Here is a 19,747-nt window from a genome sequence, read left to right as displayed (position 1 = left end):
GCGAACTTGTACTACATAAACTGGAAGCATGCAGTGGAATCCTTAATGTTATGGTGAATGTCTTGTATCAGCGCAAACTTGACCTACATAAACTGGAAGCATGCAGTGGAATCCTTAATGTTATGGTGAATGTCCAGTATCAGCGCAAACTTGACCTACATAAACTGGAAGCATGCAGTGGAATCCTTAATGTTATGGTGAATGTCTTGTATCAACGCGAACTTGTACTACATAAACTGGAAGCATGCAGTGGAATCCTTAATGTTATGGTGAATGTCTTGTATCAGCGCAAACTTGACCTACATAAACTGGAAGCATGCAGTGGAATCCTTAATGTTATGGTGAATGTCCTGTATCAGCGCAAACTTGACCTACTTAAACTGGAAGCATGCAGTGGAATCCTTAATGTTATGGTGAATGTCTTGTATCAACGCGAACTTGTACTACATAAACTGGGAGCATGCAGTGGAATCCTTAATGTTATGGTAAATGTATTAAATCAACGCGAACTTGTACTACATAAACTGGAAGCATGCAGTGGAATCCTTAATGTTATGGTGAATGTCTTGTATCAACGCGAACTTGTACTACATAAACTGGGAGCATGCAGTGGAATCCTTAATGTTATGGTAAATGTATTAAATCAACGCGAGCTTGTACTACATAAACTGGAAGCATGCAGTGGAATCCTTAATGTTATGGTGAATGTATTGTATGAGCGCAAACTTGACCTACATAAACTGGAAGCATGCAGTGCAATCCTTAATGTTATAGTGAATGTCCTGTATCAGCGCAAACTTGACCTACATAAACTGGAAGCATGCAGTGGAATCCTTAATGTTATGGTGATTGTATTTAGTTTTGCCCACGAGACGAGACTTTGGCCTGTCTCGTCTCGTGGAAATGCTGTGAAATGCTGTCTCGTCTCGAAAATATTCGTTTGTCTCGGGACACATGAAAAATCTCGTCTCGTCTCGAATTTTTAAAAGCCTGTCCCGTCTCGTCACGTGGGCAACACTAAATGTCTTGTATCAACGCGAACTTGTACTACATAAACTGGGAGCATGCAGTTGAATCCTTAATGTTATGGTAAATGTATTAAATCAACGCGAACTTGTACTACATAAACTGGAAGCATGCAGTGGAATCCTTAATGTTATGGTGAATGTATTGTATCAGCGCAAACTTGACCTACATAAACTGGAAGCATGCAGTGGAATCCGTAATGTTATGGTGAATGTCTTGTATCAGCGCAAACTTGACCTACATAAACTGGAAGCATGCAGTGGAATCCTTAATGTTATGGTGATTGTATTTAGTTTTGCCCACGAGACGAGACTTTGGCCTGTCTCGTCTCGTGGAAATGCTGTGAAATGCTGTCTCGTCTCGAAAATATTCGTCTGTCTCGGGACACATGAACAATCTCGTCTCGTCTCGAATTTTTAAAAGCCTGTCCCGTCTCGTCACGTGGGCAACACTAAATGTCTTGTATCAACGCGAACTTGTACTACATAAACTGGGAGCATGCAGTGGAATCCTTAATGTTATGGTAAATGTATTAAATCAACGCGAACTTGTACTACATAAACTGGAAGCATGCAGTGGAATCCTTAATGTTATGGTGAATGTATTGTATCAGCGCAAACTTGACCTACATAAACTGGAAGCATGCAGTGGAATCCTTAATGTTATGGTGAATGTCTTGTATCAGCGCAAACTTGACCTACATAAACTGGAAGCATGCAGTGGAATCCTTAATGTTATGGTGATTGTATTTAGTTTTGCCCATGAGACGAGACTTTGGCCTGTCTCGTCTCGAGGAAATGCTGTGAAATGCTGTCTCGTCTCGAAAATATTCGTTTGTCTCGGGACACATGAAAAATATCGTCTCGTCTCGAATTTTTAAAAGTCTGTCCCGTCTCGTCACGTGGGCAACACTAAATGTCTTGTATCAACGCGAACATGTACTACATAAACTGGGAGCATGCAGTGGAATCCTTAATGTTATGGTAAATGTATTAAATCAACGCGAACTTGTACTACATAAACTGGAAGCATGCAGTGGAATCCTTAATGTTATGGTGAATGTATTGTATCAGCGCAAACTTGACCTACATAAACTGGAAGCATGCAGTGGAATCCTTAATGTTATGGTGAATGTCTTGTATCAGCGCAAACTTGACCTACATAAACTGGAAGCATGCAGTGGAATCCTTAATGTTATGGTGATTGTATTTAGTTTTGCCCACGAGACGAGACTTTGGCCTGTCTCGTCTCGTGGAAATGCTGTGAAATGCTGTCTCGTCTCGAAAATATTCGTTTGTCTCGGGACACATGAACAATCTCGTCTCGTCTCGAATTTTTAAAAGCCTGTCCCGTCTCGTCACGTGGGCAACACTAAATGTCTTGTATCAACGCGAACTTGTACTACATAAACTGGGAGCATGCAGTGGAATCCTTAATGTTATGGTAAATGTATTAAATCAACGCGAACTTGTACTACATAAACTGGAAGCATGCAGTGGAATCCTTAATGTTATGGTGAATGTATTGTATCAGCGCAAACTTGACCTACATAAACTGGAAGCATGCAGTGGAATCCTTAATGTTATGGCGAATGTCTTGTATCAGCGCAAACTTGACCTACATAAACTGGAAGCATGCAGTGGAATCCTTAATGTTATGGTGATTGTATTTAGTTTTGCCCACGAGACGAGACTTTGGCCTTTCTCGTCTCGTGGAAATGCTGTGAAATGCTGTCTCGTCTCGAAAATATTCGTTTGTCTCGGGACACATGAAAAATATCGTCTCGTCTCGAATTTTTAAAAGCCTGTCCCGTCTCGTCACGTGGGCAACACTAAATGTCTTGTATCAACGCGAACTTGTACTACATAAACTGGGAGCATGCAGTGGAATCCTTAATGTTATGGTAAATGTATTAAATCAACGCGAACTTGTACTACATAAACTGGAAGCATGCAGTGGAATCCTTAATGTTATGGTGAATGTATTGTATCAGCGCGAACTTGACCTACATAAACTGGAAGCATGCAGTGGAATCCTTAATGTTATGGTGAATGTGTTGTATCAGCGCAAACTTGACCTACATAAACTGGAAGCATGCAGTGGAATCCTTAATGTTATGGTGATTGTATTTAGTTTTGCCCACGAGACGAGACTTTCTCCTGTCTCGTCTCGTGGAAATGCTGTGAAATGCTGTCTCGTCTCGAAAATATTCGATTGTCTCGGGACACATGAACAATCTCGTCTCGTCTCGAATTTTTAAAAGCCTGTCCCGTCTCGTCACGTGGGCAACACTAAATGTCTTGTATCAACGCGAACTTGTACTACATAAACTGGGAGCATGCAGTGGAATCCTTAATGTTATGGTATATGTATTAAATCAACGCGAACTTGTACTACATAAACTGGAAGCATGCAGTGTAATCCTTAATGTTATGGTGAATGTATTGTATCAGCGCAAACTTGACCTACATAAACTGGAAGCATGCAGTGGAATCCTTAATGTTATGGTGAATGTCTTGTATCAGCGCAAACTTGACCTACATAAACTGGAAGCATGCAGTGGAATCCTTAATGTTATGGTGATTGTATTTAGTTTTGCCCACGAGACGAGACTTTGGCCTGTCTCGTCTCGTGGAAATGCTGTGAAATGCTGTCTCGTCTCGAAAATATTCGTTTGTCTCGGGTCACATGAACAATCTCGTCTCGTCTCGAATTTTTAAAAGCCTGTCCCGTCTCGTCACGTGGGCAACACTAAATGTCTTGTATCAACGCGAACTTGTACTACATAAACTGGGAGCATGCAGTGGAATCCTTAATGTTATGGTAAATGTATTAAATCAACGCAAACTTGTACTACATAAACTGGAAGCATGCAGTGGAATCCTTAATGTTATGGTGAATGTATTGTATCAGCGCAAACTTGACCTACATAAACTGGAAGCATGCAGTGGAATCCTTAATGTTATGGTGAATGTCTTGTATCAGCGCAAACTTGACCTACATAAACTGGAAGCATGCAGTGGAATCCTTAATGTTATGGTGATTGTATTTAGTTTTGCCCACGAGACGAGACTTTGGCCTGTCTCGTCTCGTGGAAATGCTGTGAAATGCTGTCTCGTCTCGAAAATATTCGTTTGTCTCGGGTCACATGAACAATCTCGTCTCGTCTCGAATTTTTAAAAGCCTGTCCCGTCTCGTCACGTGGGCAACACTAAATGTCTTGTATCAACGCGAACTTGTACTACATAAACTGGGAGCATGCAGTGGAATCCTTAATGTTATGGTAAATGTATTAAATCAACGCGAACTTGTACTACATAAACTGGAAGCATGCAGTGGAATCCTTAATGTTATGTTGAATGTATTGTATCAGCGCAAACTTGACCTACATAAACTGGAAGCATGCAGTGGAATCCTTAATGTTATGGTGAATGTCTTGTATCAGCGCAAACTTGACCTACATAAACTGGAAGCATGCAGTGGAATCCTTAATGTTATGGTGATTGTATTTAGTTTTGCCCACGAGACGAGACTTTGGCCTGTCTCGTCTCGTGGAAATGCTGTGAAATGCTGTCTCGTCTCGAAAATATTCGTTTGTCTCGGGACACATGAACAATCTCGTCTCGTCTCGAATTTTTAAAAGCCTGTCCCGTCTCGTCACGTGGGCAACACTAAATGTCTTGTATCAACGCGAACTTGTACTACATAAACTGGGAACATGCAGTGGAATCCTTAATGTTATGGTAAATGTATTAAATCAACGCGAACTTGTACTACATAAACTGGAAGCATGCAGTGGAATCCTTAATGTTATGGTGAATGTATTGTATCAGCGCAAACTTGACCTACATAAACTGGAAGCATGTAGTGGAATCCTTAATGTTATGGCGAATGTCTTGTATCAGCGCAAACTTGACCTACATAAACTGGAAGCATGCAGTGGAATCCTTAATGTTATGGTGATTGTATTTAGTTTTGCCCACGAGACGAGACATTGGCCTGTCTCGTCTCGTGGAAATGCTGTGAAATGCTGTCTCGTCTCGAAAATATTCGTTTGTCTCGGGACACATGAAAAATCTCGTCTCGTCTCGAATTTTTAAAAGCCTGTCCCGTCTCGTCACGTGGGCAACACTAAATGTCTTGTATCAACGCGAACTTGTACTACATAAACTGGGAGCATGCAGTTGAATCCTTAATGTTATGGTAAATGTATTAAATCAACGCGAACTTGTACTACATAAACTGGAAGCATGCAGTGGAATCCTTAATGTTATGGTGAATGTATTGTATCAGCGCAAACTTGACCTACATAAACTGGAAGCATGCAGTGGAATCCGTAATGTTATGGTGAATGTCTTGTATCAGCGCAAACTTGACCTACATAAACTGGAAGCATGCAGTGGAATCCTTAATGTTATGGTGATTGTATTTAGTTTTGCCCACGAGACGAGACTTTGGCCTGTCTCGTCTCGTGGAAATGCTGTGAAATGCTGTCTCGTCTCGAAAATATTCGTCTGTCTCGGGACACATGAACAATCTCGTCTCGTCTCGAATTTTTAAAAGCCTGTCCCGTCTCGTCACGTGGGCAACACTAAATGTCTTGTATCAACGCGAACTTGTACTACATAAACTGGGAGCATGCAGTGGAATCCTTAATGTTATGGTAAATGTATTAAATCAACGCGAACTTGTACTACATAAACTGGAAGCATGCAGTGGAATCCTTAATGTTATGGTGAATGTATTGTATCAGCGCAAACTTGACCTACATAAACTGGAAGCATGCAGTGGAATCCTTAATGTTATGGTGAATGTCTTGTATCAGCGCAAACTTGACCTACATAAACTGGAAGCATGCAGTGGAATCCTTAATGTTTTGGTGATTGTATTTAGTTTTGCCCACGAGACGAGACTTTGGCCTGTCTCGTCTCGTGGAAATGCTGTGAAATGCTGTCTCGTCTCGAAAATATTCGTTTGTCTCGGGACACATGAACAATCTCGTCTCGTCTCGAATATTTAAAAGCCTGTCCCGTCTCGTCACGTGGGCAACACTAAATGTCTTGTATCAAAGCGAACTTGTACTACATAAACTGGGAGCATGCAGTGGAATCCTTAATGTTACGGTAAATGTATTAAATCAACGCGAACTTGTACTACATAAACTGGAAGCATGAAGTGGAATCCTTAATGTTATGGTGAATGTATTAAATCAACGCGAACTTGTACTACATAAACTGGAAGCATGCAGTGGAATCCTTAATGTTATGGTGAATGTGTTGTATCAGCGCAAACTTGACCTACATAAACTGGAAGCATGCAGTGGAATCCGTAATGTTATGGTGAATGTCTTGTATCAGCGCAAACTTGACCTACATAAACTGGAAGCATGCAGTGGAATCCTTAATGTTATGGTGATTGTATTTAGTTTTGCCCACGAGACGAGACTTTGGCCTGTCTCGTCTCGTGGAAATGCTGTGAAATGCTGTCTCGTCTCGAAAATATTCGTCTGTCTCGGGACACATGAACAATCTCGTCTCGTCTCGAATTTTTAAAAGCCTGTCCCGTCTCGTCACGTGGGCAACACTAAATGTCTTGTATCAACGCGAACTTGTACTACATAAACTGGGAGCATGCAGTGGAATCCTTAATGTTATGGTAAATGTATTAAATCAACGCGAACTTGTACTACATAAACTGGAAGCATGCAGTGGAATCCTTAATGTTATGGTGAATGTATTGTATCAGCGCAAACTTGACCTACATAAACTGGAAGCATGCAGTGGAATCCTTAATGTTATGGTGAATGTGTTGTATCAGCGCAAACTTGACCTACATAAACTGGAAGCATGCAGTGGAATCCGTAATGTTATGGTGAATGTCTTGTATCAGCGCAAACTTGACCTACATAAACTGGAAGCATGCAGTGGAATCCTTAATGTTATGGTGATTGTATTTAGTTTTGCCCACGAGACGAGACTTTGGCCTGTCTCGTCTCGTGGAAATGCTGTGAAATGCTGTCTCGTCTCGAAAATATTCGTCTGTCTCGGGACACATGAACAATCTCGTCTCGTCTCGAATTTTTAAAAGCCTGTCCCGTCTCGTCACGTGGGCAACACTAAATGTCTTGTATCAACGCGAACTTGTACTACATAAACTGGGAGCATGCAGTGGAATCCTTAATGTTATGGTAAATGTATTAAATCAACGCGAACTTGTACTACATAAACTGGAAGCATGCAGTGGAATCCTTAATGTTATGGTGAATGTATTGTATCAGCGCAAACTTGACCTACATAAACTGGAAGCATGCAGTGGAATCCTTAATGTTATGGTGAATGTCTTGTATCAGCGCAAACTTGACCTACATAAACTGGAAGCATGCAGTGGAATCCTTAATGTTATGGTGATTGTATTTAGTTTTGCCCATGAGACGAGACTTTGGCCTGTCTCGTCTCGAGGAAATGCTGTGAAATGCTGTCTCGTCTCGAAAATATTCGTTTGTCTCGGGACACATGAAAAATATCGTCTCGTCTCGAATTTTTAAAAGTCTGTCCCGTCTCGTCACGTGGGCAACACTAAATGTCTTGTATCAACGCGAACATGTACTACATAAACTGGGAGCATGCAGTGGAATCCTTAATGTTATGGTAAATGTATTAAATCAACGCGAACTTGTACTACATAAACTGGAAGCATGCAGTGGAATCCTTAATGTTATGGTGAATGTATTGTATCAGCGCAAACTTGACCTACATAAACTGGAAGCATGCAGTGGAATCCTTAATGTTATGGTGAATGTCTTGTATCAGCGCAAACTTGACCTACATAAACTGGAAGCATGCAGTGGAATCCTTAATGTTATGGTGATTGTATTTAGTTTTGCCCACGAGACGAGACTTTGGCCTGTCTCGTCTCGTGGAAATGCTGTGAAATGCTGTCTCGTCTCGAAAATATTCGTTTGTCTCGGGACACATGAACAATCTCGTCTCGTCTCGAATTTTTAAAAGCCTGTCCCGTCTCGTCACGTGGGCAACACTAAATGTCTTGTATCAACGCGAACTTGTACTACATAAACTGGGAGCATGCAGTGGAATCCTTAATGTTATGGTAAATGTATTAAATCAACGCGAACTTGTACTACATAAACTGGAAGCATGCAGTGGAATCCTTAATGTTATGGTGAATGTATTGTATCAGCGCAAACTTGACCTACATAAACTGGAAGCATGCAGTGGAATCCTTAATGTTATGGCGAATGTCTTGTATCAGCGCAAACTTGACCTACATAAACTGGAAGCATGCAGTGGAATCCTTAATGTTATGGTGATTGTATTTAGTTTTGCCCACGAGACGAGACTTTGGCCTTTCTCGTCTCGTGGAAATGCTGTGAAATGCTGTCTCGTCTCGAAAATATTCGTTTGTCTCGGGACACATGAAAAATATCGTCTCGTCTCGAATTTTTAAAAGCCTGTCCCGTCTCGTCACGTGGGCAACACTAAATGTCTTGTATCAACGCGAACTTGTACTACATAAACTGGGAGCATGCAGTGGAATCCTTAATGTTATGGTAAATGTATTAAATCAACGCGAACTTGTACTACATAAACTGGAAGCATGCAGTGGAATCCTTAATGTTATGGTGAATGTATTGTATCAGCGCGAACTTGACCTACATAAACTGGAAGCATGCAGTGGAATCCTTAATGTTATGGTGAATGTGTTGTATCAGCGCAAACTTGACCTACATAAACTGGAAGCATGCAGTGGAATCCTTAATGTTATGGTGATTGTATTTAGTTTTGCCCACGAGACGAGACTTTCTCCTGTCTCGTCTCGTGGAAATGCTGTGAAATGCTGTCTCGTCTCGAAAATATTCGATTGTCTCGGGACACATGAACAATCTCGTCTCGTCTCGAATTTTTAAAAGCCTGTCCCGTCTCGTCACGTGGGCAACACTAAATGTCTTGTATCAACGCGAACTTGTACTACATAAACTGGGAGCATGCAGTGGAATCCTTAATGTTATGGTATATGTATTAAATCAACGCGAACTTGTACTACATAAACTGGAAGCATGCAGTGGAATCCTTAATGTTATGGTGAATGTATTGTATCAGCGCAAACTTGACCTACATAAACTGGAAGCATGCAGTGGAATCCTTAATGTTATGGTGAATGTCTTGTATCAGCGCAAACTTGACCTACATAAACTGGAAGCATGCAGTGGAATCCTTAATGTTATGGTGATTGTATTTAGTTTTGCCCACGAGACGAGACTTTGGCCTGTCTCGTCTCGTGGAAATGCTGTGAAATGCTGTCTCGTCTCGAAAATATTCGTTTGTCTCGGGTCACATGAACAATCTCGTCTCGTCTCGAATTTTTAAAAGCCTGTCCCGTCTCGTCACGTGGGCAACACTAAATGTCTTGTATCAACGCGAACTTGTACTACATAAACTGGGAGCATGCAGTGGAATCCTTAATGTTATGGTAAATGTATTAAATCAACGCAAACTTGTACTACATAAACTGGAAGCATGCAGTGGAATCCTTAATGTTATGGTGAATGTATTGTATCAGCGCAAACTTGACCTACATAAACTGGAAGCATGCAGTGGAATCCTTAATGTTATGGTGAATGTCTTGTATCAGCGCAAACTTGACCTACATAAACTGGAAGCATGCAGTGGAATCCTTAATGTTATGGTGATTGTATTTAGTTTTGCCCACGAGACGAGACTTTGGCCTGTCTCGTCTCGTGGAAATGCTGTGAAATGCTGTCTCGTCTCGAAAATATTCGTTTGTCTCGGGTCACATGAACAATCTCGTCTCGTCTCGAATTTTTAAAAGCCTGTCCCGTCTCGTCACGTGGGCAACACTAAATGTCTTGTATCAACGCGAACTTGTACTACATAAACTGGGAGCATGCAGTGGAATCCTTAATGTTATGGTAAATGTATTAAATCAACGCGAACTTGTACTACATAAACTGGAAGCATGCAGTGGAATCCTTAATGTTATGGTGAATGTATTGTATCAGCGCAAACTTGACCTACATAAACTGGAAGCATGCAGTGGAATCCTTAATGTTATGGTGAATGTCTTGTATCAGCGCAAACTTGACCTACATAAACTGGAAGCATGCAGTGGAATCCTTAATGTTATGGTGATTGTATTTAGTTTTGCCCACGAGACGAGACTTTGGCCTGTCTCGTCTCGTGGAAATGCTGTGAAATGCTGTCTCGTCTCGAAAATATTCGTTTGTCTCGGGACACATGAACAATCTCGTCTCGTCTCGAATTTTTAAAAGCCTGTCCCGTCTCGTCACGTGGGCAACACTAAATGTCTTGTATCAACGCGAACTTGTACTACATAAACTGGGAACATGCAGTGGAATCCTTAATGTTATGGTAAATGTATTAAATCAACGCGAACTTGTACTACATAAACTGGAAGCATGCAGTGGAATCCTTAATGTTATGGTGAATGTATTGTATCAGCGCAAACTTGACCTACATAAACTGGAAGCATGTAGTGGAATCCTTAATGTTATGGCGAATGTCTTGTATCAGCGCAAACTTGACCTACATAAACTGGAAGCATGCAGTGGAATCCTTAATGTTATGGTGATTGTATTTAGTTTTGCCCACGAGACGAGACTTTGGCCTGTCTCGTCTCGTGGAAATGCTGTGAAATGCTGTCTCGTCTCGAAAATATTCGTTTGTCTCGGGACACATGAAAAATCTCGTCTCGTCTCCAATTTTTAAAAGCCTGTCCCGTCTCGTCACGTGGGCAACACTAAATGTCTTGTATCAACGCGAACTTGTACTACATAAACTGGGAGCATGCAGTTGAATCCTTAATGTTATGGTAAATGTATTAAATCAACGCGAACTTGTACTACATAAACTGGAAGCATGCAGTGGAATCCTTAATGTTATGGTGAATGTATTGTATCAGCGCAAACTTGACCTACATAAACTGGAAGCATGCAGTGGAGTCCGTAATGTTATGGTGAATGTCTTGTATCAGCGCAAACTTGACCTACATAAACTGGAAGCATGCAGTGGAATCCTTAATGTTATGGTGATTGTATTTAGTTTTGCCCACGAGACGAGACTTTGGCCTGTCTCGTCTCGTGGAAATGCTGTGAAATGCTGTCTCGTCTCGAAAATATTCGTCTGTCTCGGGACACATGAACAATCTCGTCTCGTCTCGAATTTTTAAAAGCCTGTCCCGTCTCGTCACGTGGGCAACACTAAATGTCTTGTATCAACGCGAACTTGTACTACATAAACTGGGAGCATGCAGTGGAATCCTTAATGTTATGGTAAATGTATTAAATCAACGCGAACTTGTACTACATAAACTGGAAGCATGCAGTGGAATCCTTAATGTTATGGTGAATGTATTGTATCAGCGCAAACTTGACCTACATAAACTGGAAGCATGCTGTGGAATCCTTAATGTTATGGTGAATGTCTTGTATCAGCGCAAACTTGACCTACATAAACTGGAAGCATGCAGTGGAATCCTTAATGTTTTGGTGATTGTATTTAGTTTTGCCCACGAGACGAGACTTTGGCCTGTCTCGTCTCGTGGAAATGCTGTGAAATGCTGTCTCGTCTCGAAAATATTCGTTTGTCTCGGGACACATGAACAATCTCGTCTCGTCTCGAATATTTAAAAGCCTGTCCCGTCTCGTCACGTGGGCAACACTAAATGTCTTGTATCAAAGCGAACTTGTACTACATAAACTGGGAGCATGCAGTGGAATCCTTAATGTTATGGTAAATGTATTAAATCAACGCGAACTTGTACTACATAAACTGGAAGCATGAAGTGGAATCCTTAATGTTATGGTGAATGTATTAAATCAACGCGAACTTGTACTACATAAACTGGAAGCATGCAGTGGAATCCTTAATGTTATGGTGAATGTATTGTATCAGCGCAAACTTGACCTACATAAACTGGAAGCATGCAGTGGAATCCTTAATGTTATGGTGATTGTATTTAGTTTTGCCCACGAGACGAGACTTTGGCCTGTCTCGTCTCGTGGAAATGCTGTGAAATGCTGTCTCGTCTCGAAAATATTCGTTTGTCTCGGGACACATGAACAATCTCGTCTCGTCTCGAATTTTTAAAAGCCTGTCCCGTCTCGTCACGTGGGCAACACTAAATGTCTTGTATCAGCGCGAACTTGACCTACATAAACTGGAAGCATGCAGTGGAATCCTTAATGTTATGGTGAATGTCCTGTATCAGCGCAAACTTGACCTACATAAACTGGAAGCATGCAGTGGAATCCTTAATGTTATGGTGAATGTCCTGTATCAGCGCAAACTTGACCTACATAAACTGGAAGCATGCAGTGGAATCCTTAATGTTATGGTGAATGTCTTGTATCAACGCGAACTTGTACTACATAAACTGGAAGCATGCAGTGGAATCCTTAATGTTATGGTGAATGTCCTGTATCAGCGCAAACTTGCCCTACATAAACTGGAAGCATGCAGTGGAATCCTTAATGTTATGGTGAATGTCTTGTATCAACGCGAACTTGTACTACATAAACTGGGAGCATGCAGTGGAATCCTTAATGTTATGGTAAATGTATTAAATCAACGCGAACTTGTACTACATAAACTGGAAGCATGCAGTGGAATCCTTAATGTTATGGTGAATGTCTTGTATCAACGCGAACTTGTACTACATAAACTGGGAGCATGCAGTGGAATCCTTAATGTTATGGTAAATGTATTATATCAACGCGAACTTGTACTACATAAACTGGAAGCATGCAGTGGAATTCTTAATGTTATGGTGTATGTATTGTATCAGCGCAAACTTGACCTACATAAACTGGAAGCATGCAGTGGAATCCTTAATGTTATAGTGAATGTCCTGTATCAGCGCAAACTTGACCTACATAAACTGGAAGCATGCAGTGGAATCCTTAACGTTATGGTGAATGTCTTGTATCAACGCGAACTTGTACTACATAAACTGGGAGCATGCAGTGGAATCCTTAATGTTATGGTAAATGTATTAAATCAACGCGAACTTGTACTACATAAACTGGAAGCATGCAGTGGAATCCTTAATGTTATGGTGAATGTCTTGGATCAACGCGAACTTGTACTACATAAACTGGGAGCATGCAGTGGAATCCTTAATGTTATGGTAAATGTATTAAATCAACGCGAACTTGTACTACATAAACTGGGAGCATGCAGTGGAATCCTTAATGTTATGGTGAATGTATTGTATCAACGCAAACTTGACCTACATAAACTGGAAGCATGGAGTGGAATCCTTAATGTTATAGTGAATGTCCTGTATCAGCGCAAACTTGACCTATATAAACTGGAAGCATGCAGTGGAGTCCTTAATGTTATGGTGAATGTATTGTATCAGCGCAAACTTGACCTACATAAACTGGAAGCATGCAGTGGAATCCTTAATGTTATGGTGAATGTCTTGCATCAGCGCAAACTTGACCTACATAAACTGGAAGCATGCAGTGGAATTCTTAATGTTATGGTGAATGTCTTGTATCACGCAAACTTGACCTACATAAACTGGAAGCATGCAGTGGAATCCTTAATGTTATGGTGAATGTCTTGTATCAACGCGACCTTGTACTACATAAACTGGAAGCATGCAGTGGAATCCTTAATGTTATGGTGAATGTATTACATCAACGCGAACTTGTACTACATAAACTGGACGCATGCAGTTAAATCCTTAATGTTCTGGTGAATGTATTGTATCAGCGCAAACTTGACCTACATAAACTGGAAGCATGCAGTGGAATCCTTAATGTTATGGTGAATGTCTTGCATCAGCGCAAACTTGACCTACATAAACTGGAAGCATGCAGTGGAATCCTTAATGTTATGGTGAATGTATTGTATCACGCAAACTTGACCTACATGAACTGGAAGCATGCAGTGGAATCCTTAATGTTATGGTGAATGTCTTGTATCAACGCGAACTTGTACTACATAAACTGGAAGCATGCAGTGGAATCCTTAATGTTATAGTGAATGTCTTGCATCAACGCTAACTTGTACTACATAAACTGGGAGCATGCAGTGGAATCCTTAATGTTATGCTGAATGTATTGTATCAACGCGAACTTGTACTACATAAACTGGAAGCATGCAGTGGAATCCTTAATGTTATGGTCAATGTCTTGTGTCAACGCGAACTTGTACTACATTAACTAATGGAGGCAAGTAGTGCTAACTTATTGTTTCAAAGTCATACTGGTACGAGCCTTTTTTTTATGGATTTAACCTCAGTGGTAGCATATTTTGACGATTTGTTGATTTTATAGCGTTTGACGACTTTTGAGTGCAATTTTCACCGCATCTAATTTTTTTCCACTCATACTTGGTACGAATGCCACGATCTTACGTGATATAACTTAACCTATTCATTTTTTTATTACGTGCTAAACTACACGAGAGCCTCTAAGTGCTTTGACCTACTTTAGAGTAGAGGGGTAAAGAGAGTTCAGAAACTTCAAGTGGGGTTCAGTGTTGCCAACCCACCCCAAGAAAATTTCACCATGGTGATATTTTACAGGCGAAGCTAACCTACCAATAGGATTTGGCAACACTGACTAGTTGCTTCACAAACCTCTTGTTTTTTTTAAACATATGATATTTCACAGGCGAGGCTAACCTACAAGTTACAAGTTGACGGCGTAACCTTCTATAAGATGATAAGTATGCAGTAAGATGAAGAAGAAGACGCCAACTGGCAATAGCGGTGTTAAATGCTTCCTCCTCTCTACCCCCCCCCCCTACGATGTTTTTCTCCTCATGATGCAAAAAAATGGTATTGTAGCGGTATTTGAAATCGAGTCTGCTGCGTGAAGGGCATGTTCACAGAACAATAGGAGAGCTGGAAGAGTACTTCCTTGGGCTTTTCATCGAAAAAAAACGGGGTGCGATGATGATGATCAGTTCAGACAATGGAATGGGGGACTAATTTTCGGATGCGGATTACGCCATCCCTTATAATCCGAAAGCTCTCTGCCGTGGAAACTTCCATATCATCTAGAGCGACTGTTCTGCGAGTTGATATTTAAAACTGCTCTGTGACCCTCTCGTTCTTCACGTCATGGATGAAGGACTTCTCTGCGACCAGGATGACGCTGCACACGGTATCCTCGGGCAGCGCGTCGTGGAACTCGCAGACGATCTTGATGTTGGTTCGATCGTTGACCACCACCTGCTTCCGCTTCGTCGTGTTGATGACGAACATCGGCCTGTGGGTTTTGAATTCGCTGGGCGTGTAGTACATGTCCACGTTTTCCTCTGTTACCCTCTTGTAAGCGGTGTAAGCTTCATAAAGTTTTAGATAATCATCTTTGATCATGTCGAGGTTGTAATTTTCGCGCGGGAACACTTCGTTCCTGCCATTCTTCAGATAAACATTTTTGATCTTGGAGTCGTCGAACTTGCTGGAATCTTTTTCCTGGTTGTTATCGCGTCCGGTCTGAAAGAGTACAATGACGAAATCTGGCATGTCGAACTGTATGTTGTTGAACTGCGTAGTCACGTCGAATTCCATGTGACTTCCTGACGCTAATTTTTGCACGCACTGGTAACCGTGAAAGTGAATGGGCACCTGTGGACTTTTCAAGATCTCCGCTTTGTACTGTAGGGCGTAGTTCGTTTCGTATTCCACGATCGGCATTCTCAACTCCATGCTCCGGATGACGCATTTGGCTGCTTCGGGTAAAGTGTTGGGCAGCGGCGTACCGTATGGACCCAAGTTGCTGTATCGCATCAGTGCGTCGTTATCGTTGGCAGCTCTTCGAAATGTGATTCTCAGTCCTCCCCTCCACAAGATCTCCTTGTAGTCCGAGAAGAATCCCGGAAGCAGACGCATGGGAAAGAGCACCGTGTGACTTCTCGTCGATATTTTGGTTCCCGCTTCGAATCCTTCCGCTTGATCCTCCGTTTTGGATAATTTCAATGTTCCCACTGCCGTCGACGTGATGCCTGGATAATCGATTCTGTCGATGACGGTGTTGTGTTTCCTCACCTCCACCTGCGAGAACAGGTGAGGCACGAAGTTGTCCACGAGTTTCAAATTTGCTGCTGCGGGGAACGCTTCTCCGCTTTCTTTCTTCTCCACGTCGAATTGAAGGTACAAGTCCGCTCTGTGAGGATGAACGAACCCGTCGCCTACGTCCACGTCGTATTCGATCTCCCGGTTCGCTTCGTTCAAATTTGCGAACGTGCGACGGTTCGGAGGAAAAGATTGCAATTCGTAACTTTCGATTTGTTCCATTTTTTTCACTATGTGTTATTTATTATACGTCGATCTCCAGGACGGCAGTCATCGTGGCACCTGCAAAATCCACCACGTCTCCTTTCTCGTTCGTCACCACCAACTCTATGTTGTCTATGCGGTTGCGACATACTGGAAAATAGATCGACGAAGAGGGTGTGTAGATGATCGGTTCCATGAATTCGGAACTGGGTTTGAACGTGGCTATGATTCCCGTCTGCTTGTGACTTCCTAACAATCCGTCAGATTTCGTGATCATGCCTTCCGCTACGTTGCAGTGTAAATTCAGAGTCTCTATGGCTAGAAATTTAGGAATATTGGCTGCTACGTGCTTGATGCCAGCTTCGAGTTTGGTGTTGTTCTCGAAACCTAAAAGTTCTCTATGGTGCCCAGGTCCACGGTCTCCGTCGCCGACACGATTTCCACTCTGTGCGTGACCGAATTTTGAGAAAGGTACGTGCCTTCGGGTAACTGAGCTTGCAAAGTAGAAAAATTGTATTGACCTGGCTGACGACGATATGTTCGCTTCCGTCGCTAATTTTGCTGTTGTGCTGCGTGACGTTAGTTATGAGGTACATGCTGTAGAATGCACGCAGAGCTATGGATTTAGGATAGACGATGTCGTCGTGCAGCGTGAGTTTCAAGATCGAAGATTCGCTCGTGAGATGGAACACGCCCATCGTGATGCTTAAGGTTCCACAATGCTTTCTGGAAATCTTCCACCTGCGGCTTATTTATTTTAGAGAGAAACGCGAGCATGGAGAAGCAGAGATGACCGCAGTTCACGTCTCCGAAATTTTGAATGCGTTCGTCGTTGTAGTATATAGGATTGTTCGTTTTCAGACAATGAATTAAATTTGTAGGTGGAACACCTCCGAAAGAATCGAAAACGAATGCTTTATCATTTTTGTGGTAACATATCCAATGCGTGCCTGGATTTTCTTGACTGTCCAAGTTGACTACTCCACATTCTCTTTTTTTTAACGGTTGAAGGTAACGAGTCGGACATGAAAACGCCTCTGAAGTGTTTGATTTGTAATGGTTTGATCAGAGATTCAATGTCTCGGTTGGTGAGTGCTGGTTTTTTTTATACTTCCTCATGACCCCCTTCCCCTTCTTCTCCATGGCCACGTTGTGACGTTTCTGTTCTTCCAATTCCGCCCTGTTCTTCTTCGAGTCGATGACGGTTTTCGCGATGGCGGCGCTACCCACAGCCAAACTTCCAACGGCCCCCAATGCTGCCAGGATGGCCGGGATGCTGAATATGAACCCCCCTGTCTTTTGCTGTTTCCGCAAACGCTGCAACACAGAAGTTCTGCTCTTAGATCTCGCACATAGTGTTCTTTACAAAAATGGGCACTGCACACTCTCGCATTTTTAATATTAATTAATATTGGTTGTCATAGAACCCTCCAATTCATGACTTAGCAAAAAATCTGTTTGCGGATTCATCACGTACACCTATACGTGAGAAAAAGTATGAATAGAACCTATGCTCGGAAATCGAAAATGGCGACCGGAAGTGGGGTTATCTTGGAAACGGTAAGACTTGGGAAAAATCTGTTTGCGGATTCATCATGTACACTTATACGTGAGAAAAAGTATGAATAGAACCTATGTTCGGAAATCGAAAATGGCGACCGGAAGTGGGGTTATCTTGGAAACGGTAAGACTTGGGAAAAATCTGTTTGCGGATTCATCATGTACACCTATACGTGAGAAAAAGTATGAATAGAACCTATGTTCGGAAATCGAGAATGGCGACCGGAAGTGGGATTATCTTGGAGATAAAAAAAAAATTCTTCGGTATATAAATAACACACATTGTGAAAAATTAAAATTCTCTAACACACACACACACCCTGAATTTCTCTTCGATATGACTGAAAAAATGAGTGACCTCCAAGCATTAAAACAAATGCTAAATTCGTCAGTCGAGTATATAAAAATTCAGGAATTGGAAGTCGACAAACCTTACACGATAACTTCCGGTTCAACTGTTTCTACCCAGTATGGTCCCAAAGTACGTCTGTTGCTCAACGGACAATACAGTCTTTTTTTTACCAGATCGATACGCTAACATGTTATCCGACGAGTAACTATCTATTTTAATCGAGAACAAAACTCGAATCGTGTACAAGGGGACAAAGGAACTTCTTGGTAAGAAAACAAAGCACGTAATAGAATTTGTGTAAACGGCTGCGCGGAGTATATAAAATAACATACCTCGGAAAAAAAATTACACAAGAGGGAAACAAAAAAATCTCAGAACATATATATAAATAACATACCGTGAAAAAAAAATGAAGCCCAAGGGTGTCGTGTACCAGATACCATATTCGAATCTGAAAACGCTGGGTGCCCTCGATGGGTTACTCACCAAGAAACAACGCGAGAAGAAACGTTCTTGCTTGTCCAAAGGACACGGAATGAAATTGCTGCTCAGCACTCCACAATTGAGACGGTTGCAGCGTTCGCGGAAACAGCAAAAGACAGGGGGGTTCATATTCAGCATCCCGGCCATCCTGGCAGCATTGGGGGCCGTTGGAAGTTTGGCTGGGGGTAGCGCCGCCATCGCGAAAACCGTCATCGACTCGAAGAAGAACAGGGCGGAATTGGAAGAACAGAAACGTCACAACGTGGCCATGGAGAAGAAGGGGAAGGGGGTCATGAGGAAGTATAAAAAAAACCAGCACTCACCAACCGAGACATTGAATCTCTGATCAAACCATTACAAATCAAACACTTCAGAGGCGTTTTCATGTCCGACTCGTTACCTTCAACCGTTAAAAAAAAGAGAATGTGGAGTAGTCAACTTGGACAGTCAAGAAAATCCAGGCACGCATTGGATATGTTACCACAAAAATGATAAAGCATTCGTTTTCGATTCTTTCGGAGGTGTTCCACCTACAAATTTAATTCGTTATCTGAAAACGAACAATCCTATATACTACAACGACGAACGCATTCAAAATTTCGGAGACGTGAACTGCGGTCATCTCTGCTTCTCCATGCTCGCGTTTCTCTCTCAAATAAATAAGCCGCAGGTGGAAGATTTCCAGAAAGCATTGTGGAACCTTAAGCATCACGATGGGCGTGTTCCATCTCACGAGCGAATCTTCGATCTTGAAACTCACGCTGCACGACGACATCGTCTATCCTAAATCCATAGCTCTGCGTGCATTCTACAGCATGTACCTCATAACTAACGTCACGCAGCAGAACAACAAAATTAGCGACGGAAGCGAACATATCGTCGTCAGCCAGGTCAATACAATTTTTCTACTTTGCAAGCTCAGTTACCCGAAGGCACGTACCTTTCTCAAAATTCGGTCACGCACAGAGTGGAAATCGTGTCGGCGACGGAGACTGTGGACCTGGGCACCATAGGAGAACTTTTAGGTTTCGA

The sequence above is a fragment of the Lepisma saccharinum genome, chromosome 4, assembly GCF_977018435.1.
Source record: "Lepisma saccharinum chromosome 4, izLepSacc3.1, whole genome shotgun sequence".
Classification (NCBI taxonomy): Eukaryota; Metazoa; Arthropoda; class Insecta; order Zygentoma; family Lepismatidae; genus Lepisma; species Lepisma saccharinum.
This window is presented reverse-complemented; position numbering follows the sequence as displayed.